Source organism: Rhinoderma darwinii, chromosome 2 (genome assembly GCF_050947455.1).
Source record: "Rhinoderma darwinii isolate aRhiDar2 chromosome 2, aRhiDar2.hap1, whole genome shotgun sequence".
NCBI lineage: Eukaryota > Metazoa > Chordata > Amphibia > Anura > Rhinodermatidae > Rhinoderma > Rhinoderma darwinii.
The window spans coordinates 478,595,187-478,611,172 of record NC_134688.1 but is presented as its reverse complement, the minus strand read 5'-3'; the positions used below and the strand labels follow the sequence as shown (position 1 = coordinate 478,611,172).

At 30.7% G+C, this 15,986-nt stretch overlaps 1 protein-coding gene across 1 annotated transcript in view; it reads right to left on the bottom strand.

Moving 5' to 3' along the window:
• CASR (calcium sensing receptor) overlaps positions 1 to 15,986 on the bottom strand; it is a 132,727-nt gene extending 116,741 nt beyond the window's left edge. Inside the window, exon 1 of the mRNA XM_075854703.1 lies at positions 15,246 to 15,986. The gene's annotated coding sequence lies outside the window, so the exon portion shown is untranslated. The remainder of the gene's footprint in view (positions 1 to 15,245) is intronic.

Here is a 15,986-nt window from a genome sequence, read left to right as displayed (position 1 = left end):
CAGATAACCAGAGAGATAGCGGCCACCAGAGTAGTCGTCAGCCAAACTAGTGCAGACATTTTTGTTTGCTTATTTGTATGCAGAAATATTGGCAAGAAAGCCACGCCCAGCGGCCACACCCACCATATAAACCACGCCCATGCGACACACCCACAAAAGACGTCACACGTATATTCACACGCTTAGCAAAAAAACGTACAAAGCTGTTTTCAAGGGAAACCGGCTCCTGATTTTCACCCGTGTTTTAAGCAACTTGCGTTTTTCGCAGCCCTTTTTACGGCCATTTTTTTAGCTGTTTTTCTATAGAGTCAATGAAAAACGGCTCCAAAAATGGGTCAAGAAGTGACCTGCACTTCTTTTTCGTGGGCGTTTTTTAATGCAGCCGTTTTTCAAATCGGCCACGTAAAAAAACGCCCCGTCAGAACACAATGCCGTTTTTCCCATTGCAATCAATAGGCAGATGTTTGGAGGCGTTCTGCTTCCGCAAATAAGCCGTGTGAACACACCCTCAGTGTCCCTGGAAAAAACGGAACTTTGGCAACTATGCTGGTATATTGAAGGGGTTAATGCCTGCATCCCTGGTGGTCTAGGGTAGCGGGGGGATTAATGCCGGGATTCTTGGTGGTTAATAGATGTCTGGTGTTTGATGGTTTATTCTCCTCCCCATGCTCCGGCAGTCCCGGCATCGTCCTCTTTAGTCCCTAAAGTGATGATAGAGATCAGGGCGGTGATTTAGCAGCCACACGGTCGTCTCTGTAATGGTCTAGGGGGTCTTTTGTCACAGAGCCCCTTTGACTCTGTTAGTTTTGGTCATTTGGATGGATTCCCCTGAGGGAACTGATGTGTAAACACAAAGTAAATAAGGCAACGCAGGGTGACCATTGATGTCCATTAAAGGGAATTTTCATCTTTGCAACTTTTCAAAAAAATACTTTTGTTTTGTGTTTGCAGCTCCCATGTAAAACTATGTGTCTCCACGGTAAAATACTACACACACCCTGCAGTCACCCTCCGGCACCTATCCCCTCATTCTAATTGTAAATCAGCAAGAAGTAGGGGACAGACGGATGGCAATATGAATGCAGGATCAGACCACACAGGTTTGTTTGCAGCCCATTACCATGGAAACATACAGGTCGGCATAGAGCTGTATACACAAAATGATAGGAACTTTTTTTTAAGACTATTTGCAAAGTTGCTTGATTTTACATTGTAGATGCGCTGTAAGAATAAAAATAATTGGTTGCAAAGGTAAAGTTAGCCCTTAATGACTTCCGTTCTCCAAAATCATGCTTAACATGTTCTAATAAGGCATATTTAAAGGGGTTGTCCATTATAGGCAACCACCTTAAAATGAGATTTTAAATTTATTTGCTATTTGATCCATAAGATTAATACAGAAGAAAAGTTTATTGAAAGACTAAAATATTCCCAATGATTTGATCACTGATTCAGAGGATGCAGTACTAAAGAACTGTATGTGACATGATACTGAAATGTATATAGGAAAATATATTGTACATAGAATAATGTACTATATCTAGTATAACATGGTGTATGATGTATAATGTAGTGTATGATGTAGTGTATAATGTAGTGTATGATGTATAATGTAGTGTATGATATATGATGTATAATGTAGTATATGATGTATAATGTAGTGTATGATGTATAATGTATAATGTAGTGTAGGATGTATAATGTAGTGTATGATGTATAATGTATGATGTATAATGTAGTATATGATGTATAATGTAGTGTATAATGTATAATGTAGTGGATGTAATATAATGTAGTGTATAATGTAGTGTATGATATATAATGTAGTGTATAATGTAGTGTATAATGTAGTGTATAATGTAGTGTATGATGTATAATGTAGTGTATGATGTATAATGTAGTGTATGATGTATAATGTAGTGTATAATGTAGTGTATAATGTAGTGGATGTAATATAATATAGTGTATAATGTAGTGTATGATGTATAATGTAGTGGATGATGTATAATGTAGTGGATGTAATATAATGTAGTGTATGATGTAGTGTATAATGTAGTGTATGATGTATAATGTAGTGTATGATGTATAATAAAGTGTATGATGTATAATGTAGTGTATGATGTATAATGTAGTGTATGATGTATAATGTAGTGTATGATGTATAATGTACTCTGATGTATAATGTAGTGTATGATGTATAATGTAGTGTATGATGTAGTGTATAATGTAGTGTATGATGTATAATGTAGTGTATGATGTATAATGTAGTGTATGATGTATGATGTATAATGTAGTGTATGATGTATAATGCAATGTATGATGTATAATGTAGTGTATGATGTATAATGTAGTATATGATGTATAATGTAGTGGATGTAATATAATGTAGTGTATGATGTATAATGTAGTGTATGATGTATAATGTAGTGTATGATGTATAATGTAGTGGATGTAATATAATGTAGTGTATGATGTATAATGTAGTGTATGATGTATAATGTAGTGGATGTAATATAATGTAGTGTATGATGTATGATGTATAATGTAGTGTATGATGTATAATGTAGTGTATGATGTATAATGCAATGTATGATGTATAATGTAGTGTATGATGTATAATGTAGTATATGATGTATAATGTAGTGGATGTAATATAATGTAGTGTATGATGTATAACGTAGTGTATGATGTATAATGTAGTGTATGATGTATAATGTAGTGGATGTAATATAATGTAGTGTATGATGTAGTGTATAATGTAGTGTATGATGTATAATGTAGTGTATGATGTATAATGTAGTGGATGTAATATAATGTAGTGTATAATGTAGTGTATGATGTATAATGTAGTGTATGATGTATAATGTAGTGTATGATGTATAATAAAGTGTATGATGTATAATGTAGTGTATGATGTATAATGTAGTGTATGATGTATAATGTAGTGTATGATGTATAATGTACTCTGATGTATAATGTAGTGTATGATGTATAATGTAGTGTATGTAATATAATGTAGTGTATGATGTATGATGTATAATGTAGTGTATGATGTATAATGTAGTGCATGATGTATAATATAGTGTATAATGTAGTGTATAATGTAGTGTATGAAATATAATGTAGTGTATGGTGTATAATGTAGTGTATAATGTAGTGTATGATGTATAATGTAGTGGATGATGTATAATGTAGTGGATGATGTATAATGTAGTATATGATGTATAATGTAGTGTATGAAATATAATGTAGTGCATGATGTATAATGTAGTGTATGATGTATAATAAAGTGTATGATGTATAATGTACTCTGATGTATAATCTAGTGGATGATGTATAATGTAGTGTATAATGTATGATGTATAATGTAGTGTATGATGTATAATGTAGTGGATGTAATATAATGTAGTGTATGATATATTATGTATAATGTGGTGTATGATGTATAATGTAGTGCATGATGTATAATGTAGTATATGATGTATAATGTAGTGTATGATGTATAACGTAGTGTATGATGTATAATGTACTCTGATGTATAATGTAGTGTATGATGTATAATGTAGTGTATGATGTATAATGTAGTGTATGATGTATAATGTAGTGTATGATGTATAATGTAGTGTATGTAATATAATGTAGTGTATGATGTATAATGTAGTGCATGATGTATAATATAGTGTATGATGTAGTGTATAATGTAGTGTATGAAATATAATGTAGTGTATGAAATATAATGTAGTGTATGAAATATAATGTAGTGTATGGTGTATAATGTAGTGTATACTGTAGTGTATGATGTATAATGTAGTGTATGAAATATAATGTAGTGCATGATGTATGATGTATAATAAAGTGTATGATGTATAATGTACTCTGATGTATAATGTAGTGGATGATGTATAATGTAGTGTATAATGTATGATGTATAATGTAGTGTATGATGTATAATGTAGTGTATGATTTATAATGTAGTGTATGATATATTATGTATAATGTGGTGTATGATGTATAATGTAGTGCATGATGTATAATGTAGTATATGATGTATAATGTAGTGTATGATGTATAATTTAGAGTATGATGTATAATGTAGTGTATGATGTATAATGTAGTGTATGTAATATAATGTAGTGTATGATGTATAATGTAGTGTATGATGTATAATTTAGAGTATGATGTATAATGTACTATATGATGTATAATGTAGTGTATGTAATATAATGTAGTGTATGATGTAGCGTATGATGTATGATGTACTATATGATGTATAATGTAGTGTATGTAATATAATGTAGTGTATGATATATAATGTAGTGTATGATGTATAATGTAGTGTATGTAATATAATGTACTGTATGATATATGATGTATAATGTAGTGTATGATGTATAATTTAGGGTATGATGTATAATGTGGTGTATGATGTATAATATAGTGTATGATGTATGATGTAGTGTATGATGTATGATGTAGTGTATGATGTATAATGTAGTATGTGATTTATAATGTAGTGTATGTAATATAATGTAGTGTATGATGTATAATGTACTATATGATGTATAATGCAGTGTATGTAATATAATGTACTATATGATGTATAATGTAGTGTATGATGTATAATTTAGAGTATGATGTATAATGTGGTGTATGATGTATAATATAGTGTATGATGTATGATGTATAATGTAGTGTGTGATGTATAATGTAGTGTATGATGTATAATGTAGTGTATGTAATATAATGTAGTGCATGATGTATAATGTAGTGTATGATGTATAATGTAGTGTATGATGTATAATGTAGTGTATGATGTATAATATAGTGTATGCAATATAATGTAGTGCATGATGTATGATGTAGTGTATGATGTAGAATGTAGTATATGATGTATAATGTAGTGTATGATGTATGATGTAGTGCATGATGTATAATGTAGTATATGATGTATAATGTAGTGTATGATGTATAGTGTAGTGTATGTAATATAATATAATGTATGATGTATAATGTAGTGTATGATGTATAATGTAGTGTATGATGTATAATGTAGGTTATGATATATGATGTATAATGTAGTGGATGTAATATAATGTAGTGTATGATGTATAATGTAGTGTATGATGTATAATGTATAATGTAGTGTAGTGGATGTAATATAATGTAGTGTATGATGTATAATGTAGCGTATGATGTATAATGTAGTGGATGTGATATAATGTAGTGTATGATGTATAATGTAGTGTATGATGTATAATGTAGTGGATGTAATATAATGTAGTGTATGATGTATAATTTAGAGTATGATGTATAATGTAGTGTATGATGTATAATGTAGTGTATGATGTATAATGTAGTGGATGTAATATAATGTGGTGCATGATGTATGATGTAGTGTATGATGTATAATTTAGAGTATGATGTATAATTTAGAGTATGATGTATAATGTAGTGGATGATGTATAATGTAGTCTATGATGTATAATGTAGTCTATGATGTATAATATATAATGTAGTGTATAATGTATAATATGATGTATAATGTAGTCGATGTAATATAATGTAGTGCATGATGTGTGATGTATAATTTAGAGTATGATGTATAATGTAGTGTATGATGTATAATGTAGTGTATGATGTATGATGTATAATGTAGTGTATAATGTATAATGTACTATATGATGTATAATGTAGTGGATGTGATATAATGCAGTGTATGATGTATAATGTAGTGTATGATGTATAATGTAGTGTATGATGTATAATGTAGTGGATGTAATATAATGTAGTGTATAATGTATGATGTATAATGTAGTGTATGATGTATAATGTAGGTTATGATATATGATGTATAATGAAGTGTATGATGTATAATGTAGGGTATGATGTATGATGTATAATGTAGTGTATGATGTATGATGTATGATGTATAATGTAGTGTATGATGTATAATGTAGGTTATGATATATGATGTATAATGTAGTGTATGATATATAATGTATGATGTATAATGTAGTGTATAATGTATGATGTATAATGTAGTGTATGATGTATAATGTATGCTGTATAATGTAGTGTATGATGTATAATGTAGTGTATGATGTATAATGTAGTGTATGATGTATAATTTAGAGTATGATGTATAATGTAGTGGATATAATATAATGTAGTGTATGATGTATAATGTAGGATGTATAATGTAGTGTATGATGTATAATGTAGTGGATGTAATATAATGTGGTGCATGATGTATGATTTATAATTTAGAGTATGATGTATAATGTAGTGTATGATGTATAATGTAGTGTATGATGTATAATGTAGTGTATGATGTATAATTTAGAGTATGATGTATAATGTAGTGGATGATGTATAATGTAGTCTATGATGTATAATATATAATGTAGTGTATAATGTATAATGTAGTGTATGATGTATAATGTAGTCGATGTAATATAATGTAGTGCATGATGTGTGATGTATAATTTAGAGTATGATGTATAATGTAGTGGATGTAATATAATGTAGTGTATGATGTATAATTTAGAGTATGATGTATAATGTAGTATATGATGTATAATGAAGTGTATGATGTATAATGTAGTGTATGATGTATGATGTATAATGTAGTGTATAATGTATAATGTACTATATGATGTATAATGTAGTGGATGTGATATAATGCAGTGTATGATGTATAATGTAGTGTATGATGTATAATGTAGTGTATGATGTATAATGTAGTGGATGTAATATAATGTAGTGTATAATGTATGATGTATAATGTAGTGTATGATGTATAATGTAGGTTATGATATATGATGTATAATGAAGTGTATGATGTATAATGTAGGGTATGATGTATGATGTATAATGTAGTGTATAATGTAGTGTATGATGTATAATGTAGGTTATGATATATGATGTATAATGTAGTGTATGATATATAATGTATGATGTATAATGTAGTGTATAATGTATGATGTATAATGTAGTGTATGATGTATAGTGTATGATGTATAATGTAGTGTATGATGTATAATGTAGTGTATGATGTATAATTTAGAGTATGATGTATAATGTAGTGGATATAATATAATGTAGTGTATGATGTATAATGTAGTGTATAATGTAGGATGTATAATGTAGTGTATGATGTATAATGTAGTGTATGATGTATAATGTAGTGGATGTAATATAATGTGGTGCATGATGTATGATTTATAATTTAGAGTATGATGTATAATGTAGTGTATGATGTATAATGTAGTGTATGATGTATAATGTAGAGTATGATGTATAATTTAGAGTATGATGTATAATGTAGTGTATGATGTATAATTTAGAGTATGATGTATAATGTAGTGTATGATGTATAATGTAGTGGATGTAATATAATGTAGTGTATGATGTATAATGTAGTCTATGATGTATAATATATAATGTAGTGTATAATGTATAATGTAGTGTATGATGTATAATGTAGTCGATGTAATATAATGTAGTGCATGATGTGTGATGTATAATTTAGAGTATGATGTATAATGTAGTGGATATAATATAATGTAGTGTATGATGTATAATTTAGAGTATGATGTATAATTTAGTGTATGATGTATAATGTAGTGTATGATGTATAATGTAATGTATGATGTATAATGCAGTGTATAATGTATGATGTATAATGTAGTGTATGATGTATAATGTATGATGTATAATGTAGTGTATGATGTATAATGTAGTGTATGATGTATAATGTAGTGTATGATGTATAATGTAATGTATGATGTATAATGTAATGTATGATGTATAATGCAGTGTATAATGTATGATGTATAATGTAGTGTATGATGTATAATGTAGTGTATGATGTATAATGTACTGTATGATGTATGATATATAATGTATAATGTAGGATGTATAATGTAGTGTATGATGTATAATGTAGTGTATGATGTATAATGTAGTGGATGTAATATAATGTGGTGCATGATGTATAATGTAGTGTATGATGTATGATGTATAATGTAGTGGATGTAATATAATGTAGTGTATGATGTATAATTTAGTGTATGATGTATAATGTAGTGTATGTAGTATAATGTGGTGTATGGTGTATAATGTACTATATGATGTATGATGTATGATGTATAATTTAGAGTATGATGTATAATGTAGTGTATGATGTATAATTTAGAGTATGATGTATAATGTAGTGGATGTAATATAATGTAGTGTATGATGTATAATGTAGTCTATGATGTATAATATATAATGTAGTGTATAATGTATAATGTAGTCGATGTTATATAATGTAGTGCATGATGTGTGATGTATAATTTAGAGTATGATGTATAATGTAGTGTATGATGTATAATTTAGAGTATGATGTATAATGTAGTATATGATGTATAATGAAGTGTATGATGTATAATGTAGTGTATGATGTATAATGTAGTGTATGATGGATGATGTATAATGTACTATATGATGTATAATGTAGTGTATGATATATAATGTAGTGTATAATGTATGATGTATAATGTAGTGTATGATGTATAATGTACTATATGATGTATAATGTATGATGTATAATGTACTATATGATGTATGATGTATAATGTAGTGTATGTAGTATAATGTAGTGTATGATGTATAATGTAGTGTATGATGTATAATGTAGTGTATGATGTATAATGTAGTGTATGATGTAGTGTATGATGTATAATGTAGTGGATGTAATATAATGTAGTGTATTATGTATGATGTATAATGTAGTGGATGTAATATAATGTACTATATGATGTATAATGTAGTGTATGATGTATGATGTATAATGTAGTGTATGATGTATAATTTAGAGTATGATGTATAATGTAGTGTATGATGTATAATGTAGTGTATGATGTATAATGTAGTGTATGATGTATAATGTAGTGGATGTAATATAATGTAGTGTATGATGTATAATTTAGAGTATGATGTATAATGTAGTGTATGATGTATGATGTATAATGCAATGTATGATGTATAATGTAGTGTATGATGTGTGATGTACTATATGATGTATAATGTAGTGTATGATATATAATGTAGTGTATAATGTATGATGTATAATGTAGTGTATGATGTATAATGTAGTGGATGTAATATAATGTAGTGTATGATGTATGATGTATAATGTACTATATGATGTATAATTTAGTGTATGATGTATAATGTAATGTATGATGTATAATGTAATGTATGATGTATAATGCAGTGTATAATGTATGATGTATAATGTACTATATGATGTATAATGTAGTGTATGATATATAATATAGTGTATAATGTATGATGTATAATGTAGTGTATGATGTATAATATAGTGTATGATGTATAATGTAGTGTATGATGTATAATGTAGTGTATGATGTATAATGTACTTTATGATGTATAATGTAGTGTATGATGTATAATGTAGTGCATGATGTATAATGTAGTGTATGATATATGATGTATAATGTAGTGTATGATGTATAATGTAGTGTATGATGTATAATGTAGTGTAATATATATGATGTATAATGTAGTGTATGATGTATAATTTAGAGTATGATGCATAATGTGGTGTATGATGTATAATGTAGTGCATGATGTATAATGTAGTATATGATGTATAATGTAGGGTATGATGGATAATGTAGGTTATGATATATGATGTATAATGTAGTGTATGTAATATGATGTAGTGTATGATGTATAATGTAGTGTATGATGTATGATGTATAATGTAGTGTATTATGTATGATGTATAATGTACTATATGATGTATAATGTAGTGGATGTGATATAATGTAGTGTATGATGTATAATGTAGTGTATGATGTCTGATGTATAATGTAGTGTATGATGTATAATGTAGTGGATGTAATATAATGTAGTGCATGATGTATGATGTAGTGTATGATGTATAATGTAGTGTATGATGTATGATGTATGATGTATAATGTAGTGTATGATGTATAATGTAGTGTATGATGTATAATTTAGAGTATGATGTATAATGTAGTGTATGATGTATAATTTAGAGTATGATGTATAATGTAGTGTATGATGTATAATGTAGTGGATGTAATATAATGTAGTGTATGATGTATAATGTAGTGTATGATGTATAATGTAGTGTATGATGTATAATGTAGTGTATGATGTATAATGTAGTGTATGATGTATAATGTATAATGTAGTGTATGATGTATAATGTAGTCGATGTAATATAATGTAGTGCATGATGTATAATGTAGTGTATGATGTATAATGTATAATGTAGTGTATGATGTATAATGTAGTCGATGTAATATAATGTAGTGCATGATGTGTGATGTATAATTTAGAGTATGATGTATAATGTAGTGGATGTAATATAATGTAGTGTATGATGTATAATGTAGTGTATGATGTATGATGTATAATGTACTATATGATGTATAATGTACTATATGATGTATAATGTACTATATGATGTATAATGTAGTGTATGATGTATAATGTAGTGTATGATGTATAATGTAGTGTATGATGTATGATGTATAATGTACTATATGATGTATAATGTAGTGTATGATATATAATGTAGTGTATAATGTATGATGTATAATGTAGTGTATGATGTATAATGTAGTGGATGTAATATAATGTAGTGTATGATGTATAATGTAGTGTATGATGTATAATGTAGTGTATGATGTATAATGTACTATATGATGTATAATGTAATGTATGATGTATAATGCAGTGTATAATGTATGATGTATAATGTACTATATGATGTATAATGTAGTGTATGATATATAATATAGTGTATAATGTATGATGTATAATGTAGTGTATGATTTATAATGTAGTGTATGATGTATGATATATAATGTAGTGTATGATGTATAATGTACTTTATGATGTATAATGTAGTGTATGATGTATAATGTAGTGTATGTAGTATAATGTAGTGTAGGATATATTATGTATAATGTAGTGTATGTAGTATAATGTAGTTTATGATGTATAATGTACTCTGATGTATAATGTAGTGGATGATGTATAATGTAGTGTATGATGTATAATGTAGTGTATGATGTATAATGTATAATGTACTATATGATGTATAATGTAGTGTATGTAGTATAATGTAGTGTATGATGTATAATGTAGTGTATGTAATATAATATAATGTAGTGTATGATGTATAATGTAGTGTATGTAGTATAATGTAGTGTATGATGTATAATGTAGTGTATAATGTAGTGTATGATGTATAATGTAGTGTATGATGTAGTGCATGATGTATAATGTAGTGTATGCTGTATAATGTAGTGTATGATATATGATGTATAATGTAGTGTATGATGTATAATGTAGTGTATGCTGTATAATGTAGTGTATAATGTAGTGTATGATATATGATGTATAATGTAGTGTATGATATATGATGTATAATGTAGTGTATGATGTATAATGTAGTGTATGATGTATGATGTAGTGTATGATGTATAATGTAGTGTATGCTGTATAATGTAGTGTATGATGTAGTGTATGATGTATAATGTAGTGTATGTAGTATAATGTAGTGTAGGATATATTATGTATAATGTAGTGTATGTAGTATAATGTAGTGTATAATGTATAATGTAGTGTGTGTAGTATAATGTAGTGTATGATATATGATGTATAATGTAGTGTATGATGTAGTGTATGATGTATAATGTAGTTTATAATGTAGTGTATGATGTATAATGTAGTTTATGATGTATAATGTAGTGTATGATGTATAATGTAGTGTATAATGTAGTGTAGGATGTATAATGTAGTGTATGATGTATGATGTAGTGTATGATGTATAATGTGGTGTATGATGTATAATGTAGTGTATAATGTAGTGTATGGTGTATAATGTAGTGTATAATGTATAATGTAGTGTATGATGTATAATGTAGTGTATGATGTATAATATAGTGTATGATGTATAATGTAGTATATGATGTATAATGTAGTGTATAATGTATAATGTAGGGTATGTAGTATAATGTAGTGTATGATGTATGATATGTAGTGTATAATGTAGTGTATGATGTATAATGTAGTGTATGATGTATGATGTATAATGTAGTGTATGATGTATAATGTAGTGTATGATGTATAATGTAGTGTATGATGTATAATGTAGTGTATGATGTATAATGTAGTGGTATGATGTATGATGTATAATGTAGTGTATGATGTATAATGTAGTGTATGATGTATAATGTAGTGTATGATATATGATGTATAATGTAGTGTATGATGTATAATGTAGTGTATGATGTATGATGTATAATGTAGTGTATGATGTATGATGTATAATGTAGTGTATGATGTATGATGTAGTGTATAATGTATAATGTAGTGTATGATTTATAATGTAGTGTATGATGTATAATGTAGTGTATGATGTATAATGTAGTGTATGATATATGATGTATGATGTATAATGTAGTGTATAATGCAGTGTTAGTATAAGGATTAGTGAGTTATATTATATTTGGCATTACATATAGAGCCAGGGGCCCCTATAATAAAGTAATGATGGGAGAAACTTCTTTTAATTGCTTTTCAAGAGAACATTGAAACAGCCTCTTCTAGAGATGAAGGACCCACAAAACATCTTCCCAAAGTGCCAGTCAGGGGCTGTATAATAGCTTCTAACGTGTATCCCCCCAAACTGACCAATTGGCTGAGCTCTACATGATCACATGATTTCCGGAATGATCATCCTGCAGATCAAATACGATCGTTCACCCCAGACGCACTGATTATTACGGATCTGACGTTCTCATTCAGGTTTCGGCCGGACACACTTATAGATAAAGGCGGTAACATGTGACCTAGGGATTTTCTGGGCAAAGTGAGTAAAATCCTAATAATTAACCCGTGTGGGGCTGGGCCTCGTCCGACAGCTAATGAGTTATTTCTCATCTGTCAGAACAGCCCCCCCCCCCCCCCCCCCCGCTGGGTGCTTATTAATTAGGGTAATGTAAACCTATGACCTCATCACGACGGCTCAAACTTTCCCGCCCCTAAATTATGCAGGAAAATCTATAGAAAAACTCTAAATTATTGAGGGGGTGCCTGAACCCCCTGAGGACGCACACACGGCGAAACGCGTGTTGTGTCCTTTACATGGTATCCAGACTTCCATGAGTGCCTATATGGGTGAGGTTCTTGGAAAATTCTTCTGTGACTACTCGTTTTTTTACAAATCTTTCTAAAAATTATCCATGACTATTATGTCCACACTTGATCGGCATTTCATGAAGATTTAGCGATTACCGAGTCTCCGACCAGCCGTTCCTTATATCCCTACTCTTAGCATGCACAGTATATTGCTGTAGAGATATAGGAAGTCTGCCTCTCATGTCCAAAACTGCAATATCACACAGTCTTCTTATCCATTTTGTACCTTTTTAAAACTACGTCTGTCTCATTTATGTGATCAATAATATTTGTTATTTTTTTATATACATGCGGCTTTCATACTCCGTCTATTTCTCTCTGTTTAAATATGTATTTGGGAGTGGCCCCTCCATTATCAAAGGGAGAATACTTTTTCTATAGCATTATCTAGCCCGTTATCAATATGCATTAGGAGTTTATGCAAATTTATTATCTGTACTCAGAGAGTTATCACTGTGTTATCTGTGGTGTTACATAGGACTGCAGGTGACATCTACTACATTATCTGTACTCAGAGAGTTATCACTGTGTTATCTGTGGTGTTACATAGGACTGCAGGTAACACTACTACATTATCTGTACTCAGAGAGTTATCACTGTGTTATCTGTGGTGTTACATAGGACTGCAGGTGACATCTACTACATTATCTGTACTCAGAGAGTTATCACTGTGTTATCTGTGGTGTTACATAGGACTGCAGGTAACATCTACTACATTATCTGTACTCAGAGAGTTATCACTGTGTTATCTGTTGTGTTACATAGGACTGCAGGTGACATCTACTACATTATCTGTACTCAGAGAGTTATCACTGTGTTATCTGTGGTGTTACATAGGACTGCAGGTGACATCTACTACATTATCTGTACTCAGAGAGTTATCACTGTGTTATTTGTGGTGTTACATAGGACTGCAGATAACACTACTACATTATCTGTACTCAGAGAGTTATCATTGTGTTATCTGTGGTGTTACATAGGACTGCAGGTAACATCTACTACATTATCTGTAATCAGAGAGTTATCACTGTGTTATCTGTGGTGTTACATAGGACTGCAGGTAACACTACTACATTATCTGTAATCAGAGAGTTATCAGTGTATTATCTGTGGTGTTACATAGGACTGCAGGTAACACCTACTACATTATCTATACTCAGAGAGTTATCTCTGTGTTATCTGTGGTGTTACATAGGACTGCAGCTAACATCTACTACATTATCTGTACTCAGAGAGTTATCACTGTGTTATCTGTGGTGTTACATAGGACTGCAGGTAACATCTACTACATTATCTGTACTCAGAGAGTTATCACTGTGTTATCTGTGGTGTTACATAGGACTGCAGGTAACATCTACTACATTATCTGTAATCAGAGAGTTATCACTGTGTTATCTGTGGTGTTACATAGGACTGCAGGTAACATCTACTACATTATCTGTACTCGGTTATTACTGTGTGTTATCTGTGGTGTTACATAGGACTGCAGGTAACACTACTACATTATCTGTAATCAGAGAGTTATCAGTGTATTATATGGGGTGTTACATAGGACTGCAGGTAACATCTACTACATTATCTGTACTCAGGGAGTTATCTCTCTGTTATCTGTGGTGTTACATAGGACTGCAGGTAACATCTACTACATTATCTGTAATCAGAGAGTTATTACTATGTTATCTGTGGTGTTACATAGGACTGCAGGTAACACTACTACATTATCTGTACTCAGAGAGTTATCACTGTGTTATCTGTGGTGTTACATAGGACTGCAGCTAACATCTACTACATTATCTGTACTCAGAGAGCTATTACTGTGTTATATGTGGTTACATAGGACTGCAGGTAACATCGACTACATTATCTGTACTCAGAGAGTTATTATGATACACACAAAGTAGTCCAATGACAATTTCAGCTCTGCTACATCTGTATACAGAACAATGATCATTCGATGGTAAATAATTATTGTACATGAAATCAGCAGCACTCACCTGAGGCGCTCAGTGTAAAGTGTCCAGGGGTCCCCCAGTCCTTAGATCACTGTGTCCCTGGTCCACTGTCCCTATATAACAAGTGTTCAGAAACCCCAAAGGAAAGATAAATGACCCCCTGTGTCCCAGACTCCCCCACACTGCACTGTATCCCTGTCACTGCCAGACCAGAGTCTACACTGCAAGAATCAAAGACAGACCCCTGCTCTCCGGACCCCCTCCTGCATACAGCAAAGACCCTATATGCCCAATAATACCCTGACAATTCCCCTATACAAACAGTGGTGTCCCCATATAACACCCTACAGACCCTATATATGCACTGATGTCTATATAACTTTTGTCCCTGTAATGGTCTGCAATATACACAATGAAGTCCCTCTCCTGCACTCTCAAGACCCCTATAGAGTAAAGTCCCTATACAGGTATTGCCCCTATATCACAGCCCACTAGCTTCTATATGTTATCAGTCAGTTTCCATACAGCCTGAATGTGCCCTGCTCTTCTTCTAGGATTCTCTACAGTTCCCTGCAGCAGGTCTAATGGTCCTGAAAGTGACTGAGCTCATCATCCATGCACCATAACCCCCAGTCACCCCAGTGCAGTCCTGGCACTTGCACTGAGCCCCCCTTTCTTCTCAGTGCCACCCCTGTAATTGCCCAGGAATATTCTTCCGCCAGCAGGACACAGCATATAACGGTGGTGGAAGTCCCCAGGCTGAGTCCCTGCTCTCCAGCTCCT